Raw genomic sequence first — 27,688 nt, forward strand, 5'->3', positions numbered from 1 at the left:
GAGAAATGTGAAGGTTAGAGGAGTTTTATGATCATCCTAAGGCAGCACTTTCAGGCTCTGAGCTTGACTCTTCTGTCTACAGACTCAAATTCCTTCTAAAACACCAAATATAATGGGATCCACTGAAGGCTTCCAAATAAAGAACATTACGATCAAAGTAGTGTTTAATTATAACCCTTCCTCTATATATGTATTTGCCCCAATAATATCCCTGCCTAATCTTCTTAATGAAGCTTTAAAATTTTATATTGCCATTGCCTTTTATTATGTGGAAAGACCATTAAATCAAATCAAAAACAAAACAGATGAACATAGGGGAAGGGAAGGAAAAATAAAATAAAAACAGAGAGGGAGACAAACCATAAGAGAGTCTTAACTATAGGAAACAAACTGAGGGTTTCTGGAGGGAAGATATTTCGGGGGATGGGGTAACTGTGTGATGGGCATTAAGGAGGGCAATTGTGGTAATGAGCTGTGGGTGTTATAGGCAACTGATGAATTGGTAAATTCTACACCTGAAACTAACACACTACATGTTAACTAACTTGAATTTAAATAAAATCTAAAAAAAAAAAAAAACAAAGAAAGAAAAAGAAAAGGAATTATATCTTTCATGGGGTACTACTTTAGAGATGAACAAATGGCATCTGATATTTCATAATTAAAATTTCACTTGATGCTTCATCAATAAAATTTTTCCAATATATGGTGGATATTTAAAGAATTATTCTTTCATTTCTACATTCATATATATGTGGAATTGAGTGTAACAGGGGCTGAAAGGTATATGCCTGAAGAAAGAGGGCATTTAAAAACTAAGGGGATTAGGACTGTGGCTGGGATGAGAAGTTAACCATCCTAAGAGGCTACTAGAGAAACCAAACTGAATGCCACTTAAGAGAAACTTGCTGAGGACAGAATGGAAATTAAGAGATGATTAGATAATAAATGCTATCTTTTCACAACTCTAACATGCCATCAATTTAATAACAACCTTTCAGAAGTGCTGTGTCACAGTGTTGGAAATGTTAAAATGTACAACTTAGGGAGGAGAGAAACCCAGTACTTAAAAGACCTAAATGCCTTAAAAATGGTTGTGGTAAATAGTGAGTGTGACATTCAGGCTAGAAGTCACTTTTCCAGCCCTTCTAATAAGTTTGTAAATACACAAGTCCTACATTAAATCTGTCTCCCCTTTAAAATGCATGCAGTGATTCCTATTTTCTTTGCTAAAACTTGACTAATTCAGTGTTTAGGACTAGACATGTTTTCTAGCAGCACATAGTGCTAAGGTGTTTTCCAGGAGAAAAGGCTTACTACAAGTCTGCAGCATAAGATGGCTAATTAGTTTTTAAATTCTCTTATGAGGTCACCTGGGGTAAAATGCCTACTAAATACTAACAATTGGTGAATGAAGTTACTGTTGCAAGAGACCAATGGAGCAGGAATAAGGACTGCAAGTGCCAGGATGGGCTAGCAACTCTGACTGCACTGGGAAGTACAGAAAGAAAATGGCTGGATCAGGCTTCAAATTCCTGGCTTTAGAAATACACAGAGGGTCAAGCAGCTCCTATGACTCTACTAATATAAACCCTTATCTCTATGATCACAGAGGATTATGTAGCTGGAAATCAGGCACAAGTTTAATTCATAGCCTTCCCATATTTTTCCATGAAGTATAAGGTATTTATCTTGAATGACCAAAGCTCTGAGAAACAAACTGAATGAAACACTGGATAAAAATCAGATGAACATATACAGTCTGTTATCTCAAAACTGATGAGTTCTCTTGACAACAGAAGCAGGCTCTCACTATCCTTCGTGCCTCCATCTACTGAGGCTGGGCTTGCCTTGCTTAAAGATCCCATGATTGTACCTGAGATAACTAGCTTGGAAGCAAATTCCATTTTCCTTTATGCTCTTTCACTACTGTCTTTCATTTCTTCCATATTTTTAGCTAAAATCAGATACTATCTGGTAAAAGAAGCCAAAGCTTATATGTTCAAAGAGTTGCAAAACTATAACGTATTATTAGAATGCTGGAGAAGACATATAGATTCTAAAAGTGACGCTTTAGAGGAAGAGTTAAGATGGTGGAGGAGTAGGGGGACCCTAAGTTTGTCTTGTCCCTTGGATACAAGTAGACAGTTATCAAATCATTCTGAACACCTGAGAAATCAATTGGAGGTCTAAGAAAACAAATGCTACAAGTCTATAAATAGAAAAGAGACCACCATTTGGAAAGGAGGAGGTTTGGAGACTTGAATCTGGTGTGATATAGCAGAGGATATGGCAGAGGGAAGGGAGCCTGCTCAAGGAGACTACTGCAAAGTATTATCAGCAGTGGAAGGCAAAATAGGAACTTGTAGAAGTCCGCTACAGTGGGAGATGTACCTGGCTTAAAGGTGCTCAGGCGGTGAAGTGGGGCAGAATCTCAGGTGTGACAGCATGGTTTCAAGATCCTTGGGGTCACAAGAAGAATGGGCGTGCCTGAGTGTGGCAGAGTTCCCAGGCATAGGAGCAGGGAAGCTGAATGATAACACTGAGTCTAGGTGCCAAATGTCTGCTCTGTAATGCCATAAACTGTGAAGGCTGCATGCTTGTGTAACTGCTTTCCTGGCAGGGGTCCTGCAAAAGGCAGCAGCCTGGTGAGATATCACAAGGGGAGAGAAACAGTATCCCCACACTGGGGGCCCAGCATGGGGAAGATGAATCCCCATAACATTTGGCTTTGAAAATCAGAGGGACCACATTTTGTGAGTTCTTACAACCAGCAGGACTTAAAACCTGGAATTTTAAAAAAGTCAGCAAGCTGGGCTCTGGGAGAGCTAAGGGGCCAAGAGGAAACCGAGCCCCCACCCATAAAGAGACAACACAACAAAGAGCCCTCAGAAATACAGCATAGAAGCAGCAGCTAAGTAAGGGGCCTGAGACATACAAGAGGTAGAATTATTTACTAATCTCAGAGCCTATCCTAGACGAACAGAAATTTCTGGGGAACTCCAGAAATAAAGGAACTGGCAGGCACCATCTCCCTCCTACCATCCCCCAGCATAAACACAGGGCCACCTGCAGACTCACTGCCTAACTTGCTAGCACTGCAACCCACTCTGCCCCACTGTGTCTGCCACTAACCCACTCCTCTGGACAGCGCACCTCAGTTCCCTCCAAGTTGCTAGCACCACTGCACTCATCCCACACACACTCCATTCCCACACTCTGCTGCAGCAGATCTATCCTCTCCAACGTGCTCTTGATCAGAGCCCATATAGGGTGGTGCCATAGTCATGGCGTAGGCAAGCAGCCCTTACAGTGGCCATTACTACTCCAAAGTGGTTCCTACCCCCAGAGAGAGGGAAAGATAACTACCTACAATGGTCAGACAAAGACCCAGCAGTGGGCTGGAGGCAGACAGCTGGTCTGATTGCAGACCCCACCCACCAATGAAAGCTTCTCAGGGGACAACACAGGGAAAATGTCCTGCTGTTTGGTGCTACTTCATCTCTGGCAAACACCTGGTCTGACTCAACTCAAGCCCAAGGCATCCTTAGACAGGCCTACTAACACCACAGGGACCAATCACTGCTAACAACAAGCAAAGAGTTATTGCAGAAAATTGGACCGAAGGAAAAAGCGACTCAGCCACAACAGCAGGGCACACGCATCACACATAGGAGACGCTCCTGAGCTCCAGGTTCAGATGAACAGGAAACACTTCACAGCAGGGAACTACAGGCCCTCTTCTTGATAAGGCCATTATTTTCAAGTGCAGGAGATATAGTTGTCTTTCCTAACAGAAACACAGAGTTAGACAAAATGAGGAGACAGAAAAACATATCACAAATGAAAGAACAGGACAAAATCACAGCAAGAGACCTAAGTGAAATGGAGATAAGTAATATGCCTCATAGAGAATTTAAAGTAATGATCATAAAGGTATTCAATGGACTTGAGAAGAGTGGATGACATCAGTAAGACCTTAATCAATGAGATTAAAAAGAACCAATTAAAGACAAAGAACAAAATAAATGAAATAAAAGTACACTAGATGAAATAAATAATAGACTAGAAAAAGCAGAAGAATGAATCAGCAACCTGGAGGACAGAGTAATAGAAAGCAGTCAAGTTGGGTGAGAGTAAAAACATACACACACACACACACACAAATTGAGAACAGACTTAGAGAACTTGGGAACACCATCAAGCATAGTAACACTTGCATTATATGCATCTCAGAAGGAGAAGAAAAAAAGGGGCAGGGGGAGAAAATTTATTTGAAGAGGTAATAGCTGAAAACTTCCTGATTTTAAGGAAAGAAATAGAAATCCAGATCCAGGAGTCAAAAAGATGCCCCAATAAATCAAACCAAGGAGGTCCACACCAAGACACAAACTAATTAAGATGGTAAAAAGTAGTGATAAAGAGAATTTTAAAAGCAGCAAGAGAAAAGAAAGCAGTTACATACAAGGGAAACCCCATAAGGCTACAAGCTGATTTTTCAGCATAAGTTTTATAGGCCAGAAGGAAGTGACATTATATATTCAAATTGCTGAAAGGAAAAAAATCTGCAACCAAGATTACTCTATTCAGAAAGCTATTATTCAGAATAGAAGGAAGGGGAAAGAGTTTCCCAGACAAACAAAAGCTAAGGGAGTCATGACTACTAAACCAGCCCTACACAAAATAATTAAAGGGGACTCTAAGTGGAAATAAAGACCATAAGCAAGAGTAAGGAAAGTAGGAAGCACAAAAGCTGTAAAGTAAGTGTATCTGTAAATATCAGACAAGGGACTAACAAAATAAAAGGATGTGAAGTATGACACAATACACCTAAAATATGGGGAGGAGAGAAGTAAAGAATGGGTTCAACCTTAAATGACCATTAACTTAATATAGATTGCTACATACAGAAAAGGTTGTATATGAACCAAATGGTAACCACAAATCAAAAAAACAGTAATAGATATGCAAAAAATAAAGAGAAAGGAATCCAAGTATATCAGTAAAAAAAGCCAACTTATCATGAAAGTAGAGAGCAAGGGAAGGAAGGAACAGAGAAGAATTTACAAAAACAACCATAAAATAAGTAACAAAATGGCAATAAAATAAATACCTATCAATAATTATTTTGAATATAAATGGACTAAGTGCTCCAATCAAAACACACAGGGTGACAGAATGGTAAAAAAAAACAAGGCCCAGGGGTACCTGGGTGGCTCAGTCATTAAGCATCTGCCTTTGGCTCAGGTCATGATCCCAGGGTCCTGGGGTCGAGCCCCACATCAGGCTCCCTGCTCTGCGGGAAGCCTGCTTCACCCTCTCCCACTCCCCCTGCTTGTGTTCCCTCTCTTGCTGTGTCTCTCTCTGTCAAATGAATAAATAAAATCTTTAAAAACAAAAAAAAACAAAACAAAAAACAAACATACAAAAAAAAAAAAAGAAAAAAACAAGGCCCATCTATATGTTGCCTACAAGAAATTCATTTCATGGGGTGCCTGGGTGGCTCAGTTGGTTAAGTGTCTGCCTTCAGCTCAAGTCATGATCTCAGGGTCCTGGGATCAAGTCCCATGTCAGGCTCTCTGCGCAGTGGGGAGTCTGCTTCTCCCTCTCCCTCTCCCTCTGTGTGCTCTCTCTTTCTCGCAAATAAATAAATAAAATCTTAAAAAAAAAAATTCATTTCAGGCCTAAAGACACATGCAGACTGAAATTGAAGGGATGGATAAACAACACGTGAAAAGAAAGCCAGGGTAGCAATACCTATATCAGACAAAATAGACTTTAAACACTGTAACAAGAGACAAACAAAACAAAACAAAAACAAAACAAAACAAAAACACTATATAATCATTTGGAGACAATCCAACAAGAATATAAAACAATTGTATATATTTATGCACCCAACATGTGAAACAATTATTGACAAACATAAAGGAAACCAATCAATAGTAGAGTACTTTAACACCCCACTTACATTAATGGACAGACCATTCAAACAGAAAATCAAAAAGGAAACAGTGGTTCTGAATGACACACTGGACCAGATGGACTTAATAGATACATTCAGAACATTCCATCCTAAAACAGCAGAATACACATTCTTTTCAAGGGCACACAGAACACACTCCAGAGTAGACTGCATATTAAGCCACAAAACAAGTCTTTTGAAGTCATTCCATACATCTTTTCTGACCACAACATTATGAAACTAGAAATCACCCACCAGAAAAAATCTGGGAAGAACACAAATACATGGAGATTAAATAACATGTTACTAAACAATGAATGGGTCAACCATGAAATCAAAAAGTAAGTAAAAAAATATATATGTAGAAAAATGAGAATGAAAACAAAATGGTCCAAAACCTTTGGTGTGTCTCAAAAGCCATTTTAAGAGGGAGGATTACAGCAATATAGGTGTACCTCAAGAAAACAAGAAAAATCTCAAACAACCTAACTTTACACCTAAAGGAGCTAGAAAAAGAACAACAAATGAAACCCAGAACCAGTAGATGGAAGGAAATGTTAAAAGTTAGAGCAGAAATAAATGAAACAGGGACGCCTGGGTGGCTCAGTTGGTTAAGCATTTTAAGTTAGTCCTTGCTCAGTGGGGAGCCTGCTTCTCCTTTTGCCTGCCGCTCCCCCTGCTTGTGCTCTCTCTCTCTGACAAATAAATAAATAAAATCTTTAAAAAAAAAAAGAAATAAATGAAATAGAAACTAAAAAAATAGAACAGATCAATGAAACCAGAAGCTGGTTTTTTGAAAAGTTCAACAAAATTGATAAACACTTATCCAGAGCCAACAACAACAAAAAGAGGACTCAAAACAAAATCAGAAATGAGACAAATAACTGACAGCATAGAAATTCAAAGGATTATAAGAATATTATAAAAATTTATATGCCAACAAACTGGACAACCTAGAAGAAATGGATACATTCCTAGAAGCATATTACCTCCCAGAATGGAATCAGGAATAGAAAATTAGAACTGGCTAATAACTAGCAATGAAATGGATTCAGTAATCAAAAAACTCTCAACAAACAAAAGTACAGGACCAGATGGTTTCACAGGTTAATTCTACCAAACATATAAAGAAGAGTTAATACTTATTCTTCTCAAACTCTTGCAAAAAACAGAAGAAAAACTTCCAAATTCATTCTACAAGGCCTGAATTACCCTGATACCAAAACCAGAAACAGACACTACCAAAAAAAAAAAAAAATTATAATAATAATAAAAGAGGGGGAGAGAGAGAGAACAAATGAACTCTACAGGCCAATCTCTCTGATGAACACAGATGCAACAATCCTCAACAAAATATTAGCAAACTGAATCCAACAATAGTTAAAAAAAAAAATAATCATTCACCATGATCAAGTGGGATTTATTCCTGAGATGTAAGTGTGGTTCAGTATTCATGAATCAATCACTGTGATACATCATATCAATAAGAGAAAAAATAAAACCCATATGATCATTCCAATAGATAAAAACACTCAATGAAGCAGGTTTAGAGAAAACATACCTTAACATAATAAAGACCATATATGAATACCCATAGATAACATCATATTCAACGGTGAAAAACAGAGTTTTACCCTAAGATTAGGGAGAAGACAAGGATGTCCATTCTTGCCACTTTTATTCAGCATAGTACTAGAATTCCCAGCCATAGCAATCAGACAAGAAAAAGGTAAAGAAGACATCCAAATTGGTAAGGAAGAAGTAAAACCGTCACTACTTGCAGATGACATGATACAATACAAAGGAAACCCTAAAGACTCCACCAAGAAATGACTAGAACTAATAAATGAATTCAGTAATGTTGCAGGATACAAAATCAATGCAACGATCCGTTGCATTTTTATACAGCAATAATGAAGCAACAGAAAGAGAAGTTAAGAAAGCAATCCCATTTATAATTATACCAAAAATAATAAGATGACTAGGAATAAACCTAACCAAAGAAGTGTAAGATTTGTATTCTGAAAACTATAAAACATTGATCAAGGAAATTAAAGATCACACAAACAAATGGAAAGCCATTCCATGCTCATGGATTAGAAGAATATCGTTAAAATGTGCATACTAACCAAAGCAATCTACAGATTTAATGTAATCCCTACCAAAATATCAACAGCATTTTCACCTAATTACAACAAACAATCCTACAATTTGTGTGGAACCACAAAAGATGCCGATTAGCCTAAACAATCTTGAAAAAGAAAATGAAAGCTGGAGGTATCACAATTCCAGATTTCAAGTTCTATTACAAAGCTGTAGTAACCAAAACAGTATGGTACTGGCACAAAAATAAACACAGATTAAGAGAACAAAACAGAGACCTCAGAAACAAACACATGATTATGTATGGTCAATTATCTTCCACAAAAGAGGCAAGAACATTCAATGGGAAAAAGATAGTTTTCAACAAATGGTGTTGGGAAAATAGGATAGCTACATGCAAAAGAATCAAACTGGTCTACCTTCCTTCACCATACACAAAAATAAAGTCAAAATGGATTAAAGATCTAAATGTGAAACAGGAAACCATAAAAATCCCAGAAGAGAGCATAGGCAGCAACCTCTTTGATATGGGCCATAGCAACTTCTTACTAGACATGTCTCTGGAGGCAAGGGTACAAAAGCAAAATGAACTATTGGGACTTCATGAAGATAAAAAGCTCCTGCACAGCAAAGGAAACAATCAAAAAACCTAAAAGATGACCTACTGAAAGGGATAAAATATTTGCAAATGACCCATCTGATAAAGGGATAGTATCCAAAATATATAAAGAACTTGTAAAAGTCAACACTCAAAAAACAATCCAATTAAAAAATGGGCAGAAGACATTAACAGACATTTCTACAAAGAAGCCATACAGATGGTGAACAGACACATGAAAAGATGCTCAACATCACTCATCACAGTGAAATGCAAATCAAAACTACAGTATCACTGCACACCTGTCACAATGGTTAAAATAAAAAATACAAGAAACAAGTGTTTGCAAGGATGTGGAGAAAAGGAACCCTCCTCATGCACTGTTGGCAGGAATGCAAACTGGTGCAGCCACTTTGAAAAACAGTTTGGATGTTTCTCAAAAAATTAAAAATAGAACTACTCTACCATCCAGTCATCATGCTACTTGATACTTACCCAAAGAATACAACAAACTCTCAATTGAAAAGATATATGTACCCCTATGTTTACTGAAGCATTATTTACAATAGCCAAATTATGATAGCAGCCCAAGTGTCCAATGATAGATGAATGGATAAAGAAGATGTGATATGTATATACAATGGAATATTATTCAGCCACAGAAAAGAATGAAACTTGCCATTTGCATTGACATGGATGGAGCTAGAGATTATTATGCTAAGTGAAATAAATCAGTCAGAGAATACAATGGGATTTCACTCATATGTGGAATTTAAAAAACAAAACAAAAAAGGGGGGGGGAGAGATAAATAAACAAAGAAACAGACTCTTAACTATAGAAAACAAACTGATGGTTACCAGAGGGGAAGTAGGTGGGGGGAATTGTCAAATAGGTGATAGGGATTAAAGAGTACACTTATGATGATGAGCACTGAGCAATGTATAGATGTACATTTAGAGGTGTACATTATATTGTACACCTAAAACTAACATAGCACTGTATATTAACTATACAGGAATCCAGATAAAAACTTAAAAGATTTTATCCTTCAGAAATTTGGTACTGTCTAGTTTTCAACAAATTTGCTCCCTTTTTCATGTACATTTTTATTTTCTGTACTTGATGCTGATATATTCTAAAATTGTGTGCATGTGTGTAAAATTAAACTACTTCTCTATGCTTTCATATGGTTTTATATATAGTTTCATCTTATTTCCAGATTATTAGTCATCCCTATTTTATATGTGAAGTGTTAAGGCTAAGAACTGGTTCAGGGATTTTTCTAAGCAACTAAACATAGTATAAGAATTTTAGAACTTCCATAGATGAAATGTAAAATTTACTATGCGGCTATTTCTTTCCTATCTGAGCTTCCTTCAGATGTTGAGCTTTGTACCATATGTTTTTACATTATTATGTTTCTATACAGAGAGCAAAGTTTTATTTTCATTTTAATTATTGGATATTTCAAGATAATGTAATGATTTTTAATCAAGGGAGAAACATGTAGAGAATTTAATTATAAAATTTATGGTAAAAGCACATAACATGAAATTTACCATCTTAACCATTTTTAGGTGTAAAATTCAGGAATGTTAAGTATATTTACATTGTTTGAAACAAAGCTCCAGAATTTATCTTATAAATCAAACTCTATATGCAGTAAACAACTCCTTTCTTTCCCCCTCCCTTTAACCTCTAGTAACCACTGTAGAAGCACTTTCTATTTCTATAAATTTCATTACTTTAGAAACAAAGTTCACATAAGTGGAATCTTATATGTTTTTTGTCACTGGCTTATTTCACTTAACATGTCATCTCAAGATTTATCCATTTTGTGTCATGTGACAAAATTCCTCTTTTTAAGGCTGAATAACATTCTATTGTGTGTAAGTACCATTTTGGTTACTCACTCATCAATGGACATTTGGGTTGTTTCCACCTTTCAGCAATTGTAAACAGTTCTCTATAAACATGGGAATGCAGATATCTCATCAAGACGCAGCTTTCAAAAATGCTTTTGTATATATACCCAGAAGTAGGATTACTGGGTCATATGGTAGTTCTCATTCAAATTTTTTGAAGAAACTCCACACCATTTTCCATAGCAGTTATACCATTTTATAACCTCACTAATAGTACTCAAGTCTTCAATTTCTCCATGTCCTTGTCAACACTTATTATTTTTTTGTTTGTTGTTTTGTTGATAGTAGCCATCCTAACAGGTATGAGGGATTGCACTGTGGTTTTGATTTACATTTCTCTGATCATTAGTGATATTGAAAATCTTTTTCATATGCTTGTGGGCCATTTGTATATTGTCTTGGGAGAAATTTCTATTCAAGTCCTTTGGCCATTTTTTAATCAAATTAATTAATTTTCTTGTTGAGTTATAGAAGTTCTTTATATATTCTTGATATTAACTCCTTTTCAGATATATGATTTGCAAATATTTTGTCTGATTCCATAGGTTGTCTATTACTCTATTGTGTTTTTTGAAGCACAATTTTAAGTTTGATGTAGTCCCATTTGTCTATTTTTGCTGTTATTGCTGGTGATTTTGGTGTCATTTCCAAGAAATTGTTGCCAATTCCAATGTCATGAAGATTTTTCTCTGTAATTTCTTCTAGGAGTTTTATAGCTTTAGGTCTTACATTTAGATCTTGATTTGAGATAATTTTTGTATATGGTAAGGGTCCAACTTCAGTCTTTTGAATGTGAAGATCCAATTTCTCCAGCACCATTTTTTGAAAAGACGGTCCTTTTCCTATTGAGTGATAATGGCATCCTTGAAAACCATTTGACCATATATGTGTGGGTTTATTTCTGGGCTCTCTCTTATATTCCTATAGTGTATTTGTCTGTCTTTATACCAGTACCATACTGTTTTGATTACTATAGTTTTATAGTATGTTTTGAAATAAGAAGTGTGAGTCTTTCAACCTTTTTTTTTTTTTTTTTAGCAATTGTTTTGGCTATTCTGGTCTCTTGAGATTCCATATGTATTTTAAGATGAATTTTTGTATTTCTACAAAAAATGACATTGGGAGTTTAATAGAAATGAAGTTAAATCTGTAGATCACTTTGTGTAATATTGATATCCTATCAATACTAAATATCCCAATCTATGTACATGGGTTGTCTTTCCATTCACTGGTATCTTCTTTAGTTTCTTTCAGCAGTTTTAGTTTTCAGGCACAGTCTTTCATATCCTTGGTTACATTTATTCCTCAGTACCTTCTTCTTTTTCATGTTATTATAGATGGGTTTTCCTAATTTTCTGTTGAGATTGTTCATTTTTAGTGCATGGAAATACACCTAATTTTTGTGTAATTTTATAGCCTGCAACTTTATTGAATTCATTAGTAGTATTTCGTCAAATCTTTAGGATTTTCTACATATAAGATATTGTCATCTACAGATTTTGCTTCTTTCTAAAATGGTATTCTTTAACACAAAATTTAAAACTTTATGATTTTCACATTTGTTACGTTCTGTAACATAGTTGCAATAGCCCTAGCAGGTCTAAGGAATAGGAAAAAAATATACTTGGAAATATAATATCATCACTAATATTGGGAAGCTAGTCTATATAATTGCTTCCCACCTTACATAGGACTTGATCTGCTAGTCTATTAAGTTCCTTCATTATGCTTCTTAATCTAATACCCTAAGTAATGTTTCAATGTGTGTATTCTTAATAATTACTGACATTTTCAATCACATTTCCTAGAATTCACAATTTTCAAAGGACAATTAAGAAGAAATTCTAAACAATTTTAAACCTGACAAACTAAGCCAGTCACTACATATATACCTTTCATGAATTAATGTGAATTGCCAAGCATGTAAAATGGAAAATCTGTATCAGTAAGAACAGCACTCTTATCTCTATGGTCCTAATTACACATTCAATATATCTGCGATTTACATATGTAATGCAGTTTTATTAATATACTACTATCTGAACAAAAGTAAAGCATTTATCCATGGCTAGGAATTTACTTTTTCTTCCCGCCAAATCATAAATCCTATCAAAGCTTTGGCCAGTTGCTTAAATTATCTGGGCCTTAGTTAAATCAGTATTAATGAAAGGGGTTAAACTAAAGTGAGTCATAAGATCCCTTCAATATGTAACAATATGTAAGATTATATAATCCTATAACCCATGATTAAAGAGTTTAAGGGTCATCTACTAAGTGTTAGTTAAACTGAAGGAGTCTGAAAGGCTACATACATTTAAAGTTTTCAGAAAATCATGTATGGGGTGCCTGGGTGACTCAGTCGGTTAGGCATCTGACTCCTGATTTCGGCTCAGGTCATGATCTCAGTGTCCTGGGATCTAGCTCTGCATTGGGCTCCACACTCAGCAGGGAGTCTGCCTCTCCTTCTTCTTCTCCCTCTGCCCCTCCATGTGTGCACATGCACTCGTACTCTCTAAAACAAACAAAATAAGTCTTAAGAAAAATCACTTAATATAACACAGATATATAGTCAAATAATAAAAGTTCATTGTATTTCAGTATATAGTAATACTAAGTTTCATTCCAAAGTCTTTCTGAAATCCTTTTAAAATAAAAACTTACTGAAAAATTCCTATTCATGGCCTCATCTACTTGTTTCTGAAAATGGAAGTCCTAGAAAGCTTTGGGAAATCAGAATCATTGACTAGAAATTGACTGCCTACAGAATGAAACCTTGAGGTCTATTTTACATGTTTCATTTCTTTCTACTGAAACAATGACTTGACCCAATGTACTTAATTTGGGTTTCATGACCCTAAAGTTTTATTCAGTAACATATGAGTTAAAGCATCATTCCTAATTATTATTGCAAATTAAAAAAATAAATAAATATGATGGTGGTGAGCTCCCAGGAAATCAAAACAACCATAGGAACAGGTGGATTCTATCTACATTTACATAAATTTTGGCATATTTATAAAAATTGAATACTCCTACATGTATATATTCACAAATATACTGTCTGTACTTTATTTAATATTTTAAATTTGAAAACTTTGTAGATAAATTCATTGCCTCAGTATATGATCCCAGTATTCCATTATTTTTATCATTTTTTATTTCATATAATATAGGTCCAGAGATTGAAAGAACGAGCACAGCATGGGCAATCATGTACCCACTATCTGGCCCCATTTTAGAACTGTAATGCTTACAATGGACTCTGTGGTATTCAATAATACATTCATATATTACCTCATCCACCTATTATTCATATGACAAACATATCAAATATGCATAATATGCCAGGAAATATGCAAAGTTTCTTCATTTTAAAAAACAAACTTCTGACTTCAAAGAGTTTATATTGTCTAGTGACAGAGATAGATTTGGTGAAAGAAATATATCAAAGTATTTGCTTTAATTTTAAGATAGAGATTTATAAAACATATAGTAGAACAAAAGAGATGTGTCAATGTTACTTGATGGGGGGATGGGAGGTAAGAAGATGAAAAGAAATGGTAATAGTATCTACGATAGCACAGAGATAGGAAGTAAGGTACAGAGGCATGGAACAGCATGGTTTGCTGGAGAAACTAAATGGATAGTCTTGGAACAGAAGGTCCTGGAATGAAAGGGGAGGATGAGGTAGACTCAGATGACCAGTCTGTGGAAAGTCTTATAGGCTATAAAGTTATCTGGACTTTGTCTCATAAACAAAAACATTGAACATTGTCAAGAAAGAATGTCATGAGTAGATTCATACAAATCTCTCTGGCAGCAAAGGATTTGAGATGGCTTAGGAAAATAAAGATGGTGAAAAAGAATGAAATTAATAGTTGAGGGAGTCAAGAACAGGGTAGGAAGATAATAGAGCCTGGGCCAACCTAGCAAACCTAGAATGCACATATCTACTGTATACAGTTAGCATGAAGGGCCAAATTTGATTCTGAGCTTCCTGAATGCCAAGTAAATAAAGAAAGGCAGACAACTGAATGATTCCCAATACCCATGAACTAAAGGCAGACAACTGAATGATTTCCAATATCCTAACTGAAAAGAGGAAAAGGCAGTCATCTACATGTTCTAAATTCTAAACCCAAAGAGAGAAAAGCAAATAACTGTTAAGAATGAACATTCTCTAAAATAGCTGAGAAAAGTTTCTCCTCAGAGTCGTCTTTAAAAAGGCACTGTAAGACATGTATCATATGATCTCACTGATATGAGGAATTCTTAATCTCAGGAAACAAACTGAGGGTTGCTGGAGTGGCGGGGGGTGGGAGGGATGGGGTGGCTGGGTGATAGACATTGGGGAGGGTATGTGCTATGGTGAGCGCTGTGAATTGTGCAAGACTGTTGAATCACAGATCTGTACCTCTGAAACAAATAATGCAATATATGTTAAAAACAAAAAAAGAAGATAACAGGAGGGGAAGAATGAAGGGGGGGAAATTGGAGGGGGAGACGAACCATGAGAGACGATGGACTCTGAAAAACAAACTGAGGGTTCTAGAGGGGAGGGGGGTGGGGGGATGGATTAGCCTGGTGATGGGTATTAAAGAGGGCACGTACTGAATGGAGCACTGGGTGTTATACACAAACAATGAATCATGGAAAACTAGTGTATGGTGCTTAACATAATAAAATAAAAATAAAATAAAATAAAAGATACACTGCAGCATGGTCTCAATGGCATCTCCACAGTAAAAATAATTACAAGTTTATAGTATTTATTAATTTCCATGCCCTTTAGTGTCAGCTGGTAACCTAAAACCAGAACTCAATTTCACAAAAGCAATTAGATGAAAAACCCAAATGGTACAATCCAAATGCAAAGCTCTTTAATGCTCTATCCTGATCCAATGATAAAGTTGAGATTATCAAGTGGAATGCATGAGCCAACCCAGTGTATAGATGTATCACAAGAGTCAGAGCAAATTTCTTCTCATGTGAAAGATTCTCCCAGTGGTTGGGGATGTACTGTCATCATTGATTCACGTCATTTATGCTTCATCTGTGGAACATAAAAGCTTCATCCTGTAAATGAAAAACTCCCAAGTTCCTGTTCTTCCAAACTCTAAGAAATATGAACATTTCTAATAGTTCACCTGCTTTCACCAATATAAAAGGAGGTACTGTCTCAGTAAGTAGGAAAAACCTAGGTTCTTTATGTAGCCTCATTATCATGCAATGCCTGCACAAACTCTCCCTCATAAAATGCCCAAACAACCCAATTGTAAATATTCTGACAAACATATAAGATCTAGGAATAGCGTCAAAAATAGAGTATGGACTCAGTCTTTCAAAGCAAAACATAGATGTTAATCTTAGTATAATGAAAGTGTTAAAAATTAAGGAAAATACTGTGGCTTAATATTTAACAAACTTAATCTTTTACTCCTTTACTCAATATATCTCTGCCAGGCATCATGCCAAGTGCCACGATTTGGGTATGCATAGCACATTAAGTTTACATTTTATTGGAGGGGACAGTCAAAAACAAATGAAAAATAAACATGATCCTGACAATGGCTATGGGCAAAAATGTTGATAATCAGTACAGCAAGCTGAACTTAACATTACAATACTGAAGGATATGTCAGCAAAGAAACTGATAACTTGAATAAAGATTCCTGAGTCACGACGTCAGTTGTAACAGGAGCTTTTCTAGTTTATAATTCATTTCAGGCTAAGCCTAATTTTATTCGGGCCAAAAACCTTGCAGGACTCTGATAATTTGCATTACTAAACAAGAGACTTTATCTCTTAGAGTATGATAGAAAAAAAAAAATCAGCTGAAATTGTTCTCTTAGAGGTTGCTTCAGGCCAAACAGGCAATAATAAGGTAATAAATAAGACTTTATATGAGTTCATGGAAAGAACTCATTGAAAGATGACTATATTCCACTCCCGAACTTTTCTCCTAGGTTGTTTGCAAAGCAGAATTTCAGATTTTAGATTATTGCTCTTTGTGGAGAGTCTGGCTGTACTTGGGATATCGTTTATTGTAATTAAATAAAGTGAGAGGTGAATTCATCTTTTTAGATTTTTTTTCTTTCTTAATAGGATTCTTCAGTGAACATAATTCTTAATTTAAGCTTTATTTTACTAAGTGATACATCTATCAGTGCTTTAGTACCAATACAGATTTTCTCATTTTCAAAATTAATTAATGAAAAGTTCAGATTCCCTAAGAAAAAAAATGAGTCTGTGATTTCTCATTTATGCATGAATTTTACCAACACTAGAAGGGCCCATTTCCTGATTTATTAAGTATGAACCCATTTTGTTATTGTGATACCCATGAAGAAACCTTTTCTGTGCTTCATGATTGAGCAATAAGACATGGACGACAAGTGCCTTCCTCTATCTCCACAAAATCTTTACAAGAGTTAAGGCTGACGTGCAAATGATTTTAGTCATCAGGAACAGTGCAATAATCTCAAAAAAAAAAAAAAAAAGTGCTTGTAGTCTCTTCATGCTTTTAAAAATAGAGGATATAAAAATGGAAACATCTGCAACAACTAGATCTGGGCAGTGGGTGTCATTAATTCGGGATGCTGTACTTGGCAGCAAATCATTAACTTCTATTTGTGTCAAGAGTCCTGAAGATATCCTCACTATGAAAAGTTACTTATCTCTCTACTGACATTCTCAAAGAAAATGGCTTATTCCTGAAATTCACTTGCTAGTACAACTATGCAAATATAACCCAGGAGAAACCTGTAACTTTTAACAAAAAAGGAAATTTCATTGATTATTTGTTTCCAAACTCGGAAGCTGGAGGAGACTCAGTCTTTGGTAGAAAACAGCCCATTTAAAGCCTTCTTCCACTCATCTCTGAGCTAACAAAAGTTTGTATTTGTCATTACCATTTGAAGTAAAATACTTAAGTGAAATCATACTCTGTTCTATACATTCATTATCAGCAGGGGTAGAATGAGGCCGAAATCTGAAGCTGTGTTTATTTACTGAACCTGAAATAACTCAAAGACAAATGATTTGAGAATACTTAACGGATTTAAAGAAATAATCTGAGATAATTCCAGTGCAGATAAAGATTCAACATCGAGACAGAAAATCATAGTATTTACCACGCTCTTTCTAGGAAGAAAAAGTATGAGCTGCAATCACATTTTTTCAATTAACTCTATGGTTGTCAGGGAAGATGACAGCTGTACCAAAAGCTGTTTAGCGGAACCAGAGACATGCAAGACTAAGAGGCTTAATCATCTTACATTATTTATGTAGATGGTGCTAATCAAAACTCTACTAAGCCTATGGGAGGCTTGAGGCCCAGTCACTCAGTTGGCTTCTCCAGGAAAGGCCGGTGGTAATTCTCTTCTCTTTGTAAACACAAAAGCTTATATATGGGGGCACCTGCCTGGCTCAGTCAATGGAGCATGTGACTCCTGATCTTGGGGTCCTGAGTTCATTGGGTGTAGAGGTTACATAAAAAAACAAAAACAAAACAAAACAAACCAACAGCTTATATATGATGCAGTTAGAGATCTAACTCACAACTCTTACTGAAGAAATTGAGATGTAAGGGCATGTTTATCTTTAGCATCTGTAAGGCCTTGTCCAAGAATGTAAATAGAGGCCAGTGTATATATCTAATCTTAAGAGTCATGAATTAAGCCACATGTTTAAGTAAAACATGTTTTCTCCTCCTTCCTTGACAATCTACAAGTATCAAAATAATATTTTTAAAAAACCTATGTTTTTAAAATACTTAAACTTGGTAAAGTACTCTAAATAATTGAATTTAATGATTACTGCACATGTCTGGGAGAAAGGAACAGTTTTTTTTTTTTTTTCTTTATAACATATAAAGGCAAAAATAATGGTGTATGGAGCAATTAATTTCAGCATTTCTTTTTTTTATTATTTATTTTTTTTTAAGATTTTATTTATTTATTCATGAGAGACAGAGAGAGAGAGAGAGAGAGAGAGAGGCAGAGGGAGAAGCAGGCTCCCAAGGAGCAGGGAGCCCGATGTGGGACTCCATCCCAGGACCCTGGGATCGTGACCTGAGCCGAAGGCAGATGCTTAACCATCTGAGCCACCCAGGCGCCCAATTTCAGCATTTCTTGAATAAGCTTCCACAGTCACAGAAATGTTTGTTTCCTTGCTGTATTTTCATTATATTAGAAGATCAATTTTATCATATATTTGTCTAGAAAATCTCAATTTTCTGTAAACATTTTATAATTATTTAAACAATTATTTTTAAGGACAATTGTCAAACAGTTTTCTAAGTTTTTACTAATATTAACAGCAAATAGAAGTTTATACGCTCATGATAGAGTAGGCAGTTAGATATGAGCAGGGAACAAGTGCTTTCTGACTGATAAAACCACCTCTGAACAGCAGGGCCAGACCCCAGGGGATATGCATGATTTTCCCCTATGACCAGGACCCTACAGTAACCTATAGCTTCATTACAATACATTTTCATTGCCGTTTTAACCCTCCTGGTGGAGGAAGACTGCCATGAGTTTCCACAAGGACCATATAGCGCCCAAACTCCCCCTTCCAACTGGTAGGAGGAGTCCCTTAGATGAATGGCGGCAACCCTAGTCAAGAACCGCCCCTGCAATGTCCCATAACCTATTAAAACAGAGAAGGACAACCCTGACTCCCTGCTACTGGTGCCACCTCTGGGCCTACCCACTGTCCAATCTCTAGAACATACTTTCACTTTATTAAACCCTTGCTTGCTTAAGAATGTGGCTCTGAATTCTTTCTAGCCTACCCTCAAGAACAGAGGCCAGGGAACAGGACTTGCCATCGACACAGCTATGTGTGGAATAAAATGAGCCTAATTTAGTTTACAGAAACTACAATTTGCTCTTAAAAATGGTCATTGCAGTAGCTTTTCTTATGCATATTGATAAACATAATCAAATTGCTTTAACACATTTAGCTGAAATTCGTATTTTGCGTCTAAGAGTTCCTGGAAGGTCAAGTTTGACCTATGTCTCATTCACCAAGATATTTTATTTTGGGGTAGATTCAGAATATACTATATTGAAACTACGATTTGTTACGAAAAATGTCATCATTGTAAGCACAACTGAGGTCATGACCCCTACAAGCAAATTTAAACTAAACACTATAAATGGCGTGTGCATACACACAAAATATGCTTCAAGATTTGGGGCCAAAGCCCATTACATTGTCATAAGCTTGTTAGATTCTTTTAAATACTGAGTTTTTAGAGTCTCTTCACGCATGTGCTTCTAGGCCTAAGTATATACAAAGCATGTAAATTATTTAATAATACAAAACATTCCTGAGCCATCATTGCTATCATGGTGAATATGCAGTAATTTGTTTTATCTCTAGAACCATAAAAGAAGAAAAATGGACACTTAGCACTGACAGAAAATGATACTTCTTTATGGCAAAGGCTGCTGCATTCATACTCTCTGAAAGGAGGAATTTGACAAGTTAATTTGTCTTTTATCTGTATACCTCTCTCACTCCAATTCTCCCCATGCTCTGAAGCAGTGTCTGTTTTGCTCCCACCTTCACTACAGCACCATCTGCACATCTTCACTTCATTTGAATATTATCGCCTTGTGTTAAAGACACAGGGCAAGAGTTCTGAAGTGTTTTCTGGGCTTCTTTGAAGCATTTAATATCCTCTGATACTAGTGGCTCAGGGCAGGGTCTAAAAGCAAAACTGCCTAGGATAAGGGATTTAATTGCTCAAGAGTTACAGCCAATTGACAACCGTTTCCTGACTTCTTGTGCAATGCCTTTTTTTTTTTTACCATGCCATTTCCAGTGTAGACCTATATAAAGATGTTTTCATAAATCTCCCTAATTTTATCATTCAAAGAAAGCATGAGAGTTATGAGAAACTTCATAGACTAAAACCACCCAATAGTAAACTGCATTCTGGGACTCTGGAAAATCAAAATATCAAATTAAAATTGGCATTTCATATATTATTGATATTATATACTATTAGCTACATAAAATGAAGAAAAATTTATGGGAGAAAAGGCCAATGAACTGAGAGTTTAGAAACCTTAATTTTAATCTCAGCTTTGTAACTGGCTACTTAAATGTTCTAGCCTCTCTTTTATTTCATGCTTTCTTCTTTACGTATTTTATTTGTTTTGCCTAAGACTTTTTTAATGTATGAGCCTATGAGTATTTGTAGTTTGTGAATAATAAGTTTAACAAGTAAGTATAAGGAAGAATCACTAATCATATGTTGGTGGAGACTTTTCTCTGCAAAAAAGAGAAATGCCTTGGGGCGCCTGGGTGGCTCAGTCGTTAAGCGTCTGCCTTCCGCTCAGGTCATGATCCCAGGGTCCTGGGATCGAGCCCCACATCTCAGGCTCCCTGCTCAGTGGGAAGCCTGCTTCTCCCTCTCCACTCCCCTTGCTTGTGTTCCCTCTCTCGCTGTGTCTCTCTCTGTCAAATAAATAAATAAAATCTTTAATAAAAAAAAAAAGAAAAATGCCTTGCCTCTTCTTCAAGGTGTAGTTTTGTAAATGGGCTCCCAGATAGAGCATCATTTACATTACCAGAGCGTTTGTTAGAAAAGTAAATTCTCAAGTTTGAGAACCACTGCAGAACCACTAGAATACCACTGTTCTAGATACATTCAGATTTAGAAAGATTTAAAGAGCAAATAATAAAATTTGAAGTGAACTACTGATAGAAGCATTTTGCAGATATTAAAAGGTAGAAGCTGTAAGTTTAAGTTAAATAAAGCTATTTAGATGTAGCCTTCACACTATGGGGAAAGGGACAATTAAATATTAATGCTTATCACCTATTTCTTCTGAGAAAATGGTTAATCATTTGAGGTACCAAGTGCCTTTCTATTAACTACAAGAGCTAGTCCTGTGAGTAATTCAAAAGGGGTTTGCACTGTCCCCATTTGGCACCAAAATCCAAAATGTGGCCAGGGGAATCCTTTAGGTAAAGAGGCCAGGAGGCCCAGAGAGCTTAGATTTAAGCATACAAAGAGGACCAGCACTCTTCAACTGAGATTAAAGTTAAGGTTTCTAAACTCTCAGTTCATTGGCCTTTTCTTCCATAAATTTTTCTTCATTTTATGTAGCTAATAGTATATAATATCAATAATATATGAAATGCCAATTTTAATTTGATATTTTGATTTTCCAGAGTCCCAGAATGCGGTTTACTATTGGGTGGTTTTAGTCTATGAAGTTTCTCATAACTCTCATGCTTTCTTTGAATGATAAAAGCATGAGAATAACTGGTGAGGAAAGCAGTCAATATTTGCAACATTTTTTTTTTTTGCAAGAAAGCACCATTTTCAGAGTAATTAATGACTCCATTTTCAAAAACAAAACTTTGAGAAACTGCATTAAACCCCTGAGCTAAGTGATAAATGTTCAAAGAAAAGAAGCAAATATCCAGAATATGTGGGTTCTAAAGAGGACAGGCTTATTGATCCCCAGTCCCTGGAAAAATTAACTATCCTTCCTTCATCTCATTTATGTTAATCATGAATTCAATGGAAAAAAGAAACTACCTACTGATACTGCAAATCATGGTGGATTATGGTGCCAAAGGTTTAAGAAACTCATTTTCTATGTGTTTTTAGTCATTTGATGTTAATTAGGGAGCATGTTTAATAAAGCTACAAGTGCAAAAAGAAAGCTCTAGGTATGGTTATTCATAAACATATGAATTGGGTGGATTCTACCTGGCTATTTTAGTTCATAGAGTGCATGAATAGAATGCTGTAACAAGGCTGATTTCTTTCTATGCATGCAACACCTTACATTAGCATGATAGAAGGAACAAGTAAGAATGCCTTTATGCACTGAGGAGCTAAAAATAGCAAAAGATTAAAATAGAGATAACTTTGAAGAAATGTAAGAATTAAAAAGTCTGGGAATACACCAATATTCCCTTTAGGAAATACTGATTAGAGACATTTATTCCAAACCCTCGTGTTATTAAAAGCTAGGTAAAACCTAAAGTCACTCAGAAAAATAAATGAGAAAGGAGGAAATACAGTATAAAAACATTAGAATGAACTATATAAAATAGATGCATAATTTAGTTTAACAGAAAAATGTTAGTACAGGTACTATGTAGAACATTTTTTCCTTTTTGAAGTATACAGAGAAAGACTAAAAGAAGTTCATATTATTCTGTAGATTTCTTTTATTACTATCACAAGTCCTATCAAACCAGACTCCTTAAAATTAAAATTAATATTCTCCTGACCCAAATTACAAGTATTTAACTGTTCACTGATATTAAACTAACTTTGGATCAAAATTATCATGTACTGTTTCAAAGGCAATAAGTAGTAAACAAAATATTTCAATCAAGATTTTATATATTACGTTTTAGATTGAGAGTAAAGCATATAATCAGTGATGTTTTCTAACTTACCAAAATATTCTCATGTACCTAAAAATTCATTATTTTGTAAAACCTGGTGTTCAGATTCAGAGGAATAAGTTTAAAAATCAAATTCATCATCAAATTTCTCAGGCTTTCTACTACCATAGCTATAGACACATAGACTTTCAAGTAATTCCTTTTAAAGCATAGTTTATCACTGCAATTGTCTTCATATTAAGAAGATTACCAGAAAGACTTTTGGTTTCCTTTCTGGCATGTAAGAAGCTTCAAACTTGCTATTCCATTCTAACAAAAAGCAAAAAATTAAACTGAAAAATATAAATTAAAAAAAAAAAAAACCTCTTCTTAGATCTTTAAGAAAAGTGAGGTCACAGGGAACACTATTACACCCAAAATCGGAGGGATAAGACAGACAAATATAGACAATCACAAACTATCAGAACAGAATACATGAGCAGAAACTTCCTTAGGAACTACTACAGAATAAGAAAATCTAAATTGTAACTGACCAGTCCCTGGAGACTCAGTATAGCCAACGTCAAGAATAAATATTCCAGGGGGATCTAGTCATAGGAAAGCATCCCCACTTTTGTGTAGGAACATGACCTATTTCTCACAGTGAGTAGGAGAGAGAAATTCACTTATGCTTCCAGCAGCAAAGAAGAAAAGCAACCATTTTGAAAAATACTAGAGCATTTTATTCTTCTTAATAAGGTCTACCCTTACCTAACCTACTGGGGTTTATCAGAGCCCAAACCAGAAGGGAAATGCCCAACTGAGGCCCACTCTAGACATCCTGTCCTGTTTAAGTGGTGACTTGATTGAGAAACACTTGTGAAGTTCACAGTAGAGGTACAGGCTCACTAAAAGACTGAAACCTAATCCTAGAACTATAGACTGCTTCTGCCTTTGCCCCACACTTCACTACCAAAGCCTGGTTTATAGCAGTTCCTTTACCCAGTACATCCTGTCTGGCTAATAAGAAAAAATTACAAAGCATACCAAAAAGAAAACAAAAACAAAAACACAGAGCAAGCATTTGAATCAGATATGGTAGGGATTGATTTATCAGACTGGGAATTTAAAACAACTATGATTAATATGCTAAGGGCTCTAAAGGATAAAGCTGACAGCATGCAAGAACAGATTGGCAATGTAAGCGGAGAACTAGAAATCCTAAGAAAATCAAAAAATTCTAGAGATCAAAAACACTACAATAGAAATGAATGACTTGAAGGGCTAATTAGTACACCTAACAGAGCTGAGGAAAGAATTTGGGAAGATTTATCAACAGAAACCTTGAAAACTGAAAAGGAAAAAAAAACAAAACAAAACAGAAAAGCCAAAAACTGTGAACCAACTGCAAAACATACAACAAAGGTGTAACAGGAATATCAGAAAGAGAAGAAAAAGAAAAAGAAATGTTTGAAATAATAATGACTGAGAATTTTCCCACATTTAGGTCAGACACCAAACCACAGACCCAGGAAGCTCAGAAAACATCAAGCATAAATGCCCAAAAAATACCCTATGCATATTATTTTAAAACTACATAAAATCAAAGACAAAAATTACTTCCTATAGAGGAACAAAGATAATTACAACCAACTTCCAAGAAAATATGCAAGCAAAAAGCAAGTAGAGTGAAATATTTAGTGTTGAGAGAAAAAAAAAAATGACCAACCTAGGATTTCTATACCCTGTGAAATTATTCTTCAGAAGTGAAGAGGACTTGAAGACTTTCTCACACACACAAATACTGAAGGAATTTGTTATCAATAGGACTGCCTTGCAAGAAACATTAAAAGAAGTTCTTTAGAAAAACAAAAATAATATAGGTTAAAAACTTAAAAGTGTATAAAGAAAAACACTGAAGAAGGAATAAATGAATGTAAAGTAAAAAACTTTATTCTTAAGTGATCCAATAATTAAAGTTTCAAAATAATAACAATGATGTATTCAATTTTTATGATACGCTTATGTGTGTATATATGTTCTTATATCCTTATTATAAGTTAAATGAATTGCAGCCATGACACAAGGGACGGGAAAAAGAATTAGGATTGTTTTGTTTTTTTTTAAGGTACCTACACTACCCACGAAGTACAGTGTTATACTTGAATTAGTTGTAAATGCACATAGCAAATTCCATAGCAGCAGCAACAACAATGACAACAAAGTATAACTGATACACTAAGAAAGGAGAGAAAATGGAATCGTAAAATGTTCCAATAAATCCAAAAAAAGACAGAAAAAAAGAATGGAATAGAAAAACAGGAACAAAGAACATGGGCAACAAATAGAAAACAGTAACAAATATGGTAGGCAGTAATCCAAATATATCTATAACTACTGTAGAGTAATGATCTACAGACACAAAAGTCAGATTGTCAGAGTGGATCAGAAAAGACCCAACTATATGTTGTCTGTAAGAAATTCACTTTAAATATAAAGACACATATTGGTTAAAAGTAAAGGGATAGTATCCAAACAGTATGGTCCTGGCACAAAACTAGACACACAGATCAATGGAACAGGATAGAGAAGGCAGAAATAAACCCATGCTTATCTCATCAATTAATCTATGACAAAGAAGGCAAGAATACACAATAGGGAAAAGACAGTATTTTTCAATTAAGGGTACTGGAAAAACTAAATAGTTACATGCAAAAGCATGAAACTGGACGACTTTCTTATACTGAACCCCCAAATAAACTCAAAATGTATTAAAGACCTAAATGTGAGCCTTGAAACCATAGAACTCCTAAAAGAAAATATAGGCAGTAATCTCTTGGACATCATCCTTAGTAACATATTTATGGATACATCTCCAGAGGCAAGGGAAAGAAAAGCAAAAATAAACTATTGGGGCTACATAAAAATAAAAAACCTTTTGCAAAGGAAACTATCCACAAAATGAACAGGCAACATAGTAAATAAGAGAAGATATTTGCAATGACATATCTGATAAAGTGTTAGCATCCAAAATATATCAAGATGTTATACAACTCAGCACCCAAAAAACAATTAATTTAAAAATGGGCAGAAGACATGAGCAGACATTTCTACAAAGATGACACACAGATGACCAACAGATACATGAAGAGTCTCAATATTAAAATCATCAGAGAACTGCAAATCAAAACTACACTGAGAACACCTCACACCTGTCAGAATCAAAATCACAAGAAACACCAAGTTTTGATGAGGATATGGAGAAAAAGGAACCCTCATGCACTGTTGGTAGGAATGCAAACTGGTACAGCGACTCAGGAAAACAGTATGGAGGTTCCTCAAAGTTAAAAATAGAACTACCCTACAATCCAGCAATACACTACTGGGTATTTACCTAAAGTATACAAAAGCACTAATTCAAATGGATACATGCACCCATGTTTAAAGCAGCATTATTTAAAATAGCCAAGATATGGAAGTAGCCCAAGTGTCCATCGATTGATGAATGGAAAATAAAAGGTGGTGTGTGTGTGTGTGTACACACAGATACATACATACATACAATGGAGTATTATTTAGCCATAAAACATGAAATTTTGCAATTTTCAACAATATGGATGGAGCTAATGCTAAGTGAAATAGGTCAGTCAGAGAAAATACCATATGATTCTACTCATATGTGGAATTTAAGAAACAAAACAAATGAAAAAGAAAAAAGAAGACAAACCAAGAAACAGACTCTTAACTATAAAGAACAATCTTATGGTTACCTGAGGGAAGGTGGGTGGATGGATGGGTGAAATATGTGAAGGGGATTCAGAGTACACTTTTCATGATAAGCACTGAGTAATGTATATAATTGCTAAATCACTATATTGTACATCTGAAAATAATATAACACTATATGTTAATTATACTGGAAAATAAAAACAGAAACAAAAATAAAAACAGACAAATACAGAGAATTAGTGGTTGTCAGAGGGGAGAGGAGTAAGGGATAGGTGAAATAAAGTGGTTAAGAGGTACAAACTTTGTTATAAAATAAGTAAGTCAGGGACATGACATGTACAGCATAGGGAATATAGTCAATATTTTTGAAACAAGGGTGGAGATTATACCATGCTAACATTAATCAAAATAAAGCAGGAATAGCTATACTAATTTCAGAAAGAGCAGACTTCAAAGTAAGGAAGCTTATCAGAAATAAAGAAGGGCATTACATGATAAAGGGATCAATTATCTACGGGGTAATTTTTAACATGTATGTGTCTAACAAAAGAGCAAACTATGTGAGGCAAAAACTGAACTGCAAAGAGAAATAAATGAACCTATTATTATACTTGGAGATTTCAATGCCCCTCTATTCAAAATGGATACAACTACCAGGCAGGCAAAAAAAAATCATTAAGAACATAGTTTAATTGAACAACACCATCTATCAGTTGGATATAACAGACATCTATAGACTACATCTTCCAACAGCAGAAATAAACATTCAAGCTCAAATGGAACATTCACCTAAATAGACCACATTCTGGGCGCTAAAACATCCCTTTGTAAGTAACAAGTTTAAAAGAAAAGAAATCATATAACATCTGCTGTCAAACCACAATAGAATTAAACTAGGAATCAGTACAGAAAGATAGCTGGAAGATCCCAGAATTCTTGGAGAATAATTAACTTCTACTAATACATGGGTTAAGGAAGAAATCAAGAAAAAATTGAAA

This window comes from Mirounga leonina, unplaced genomic scaffold (assembly GCF_011800145.1).
Source record: "Mirounga leonina isolate KUSES-001 unplaced genomic scaffold, KU_Mleo_1.0 Mir_168, whole genome shotgun sequence".
Classification (NCBI taxonomy): Eukaryota; Metazoa; Chordata; class Mammalia; order Carnivora; family Phocidae; genus Mirounga; species Mirounga leonina.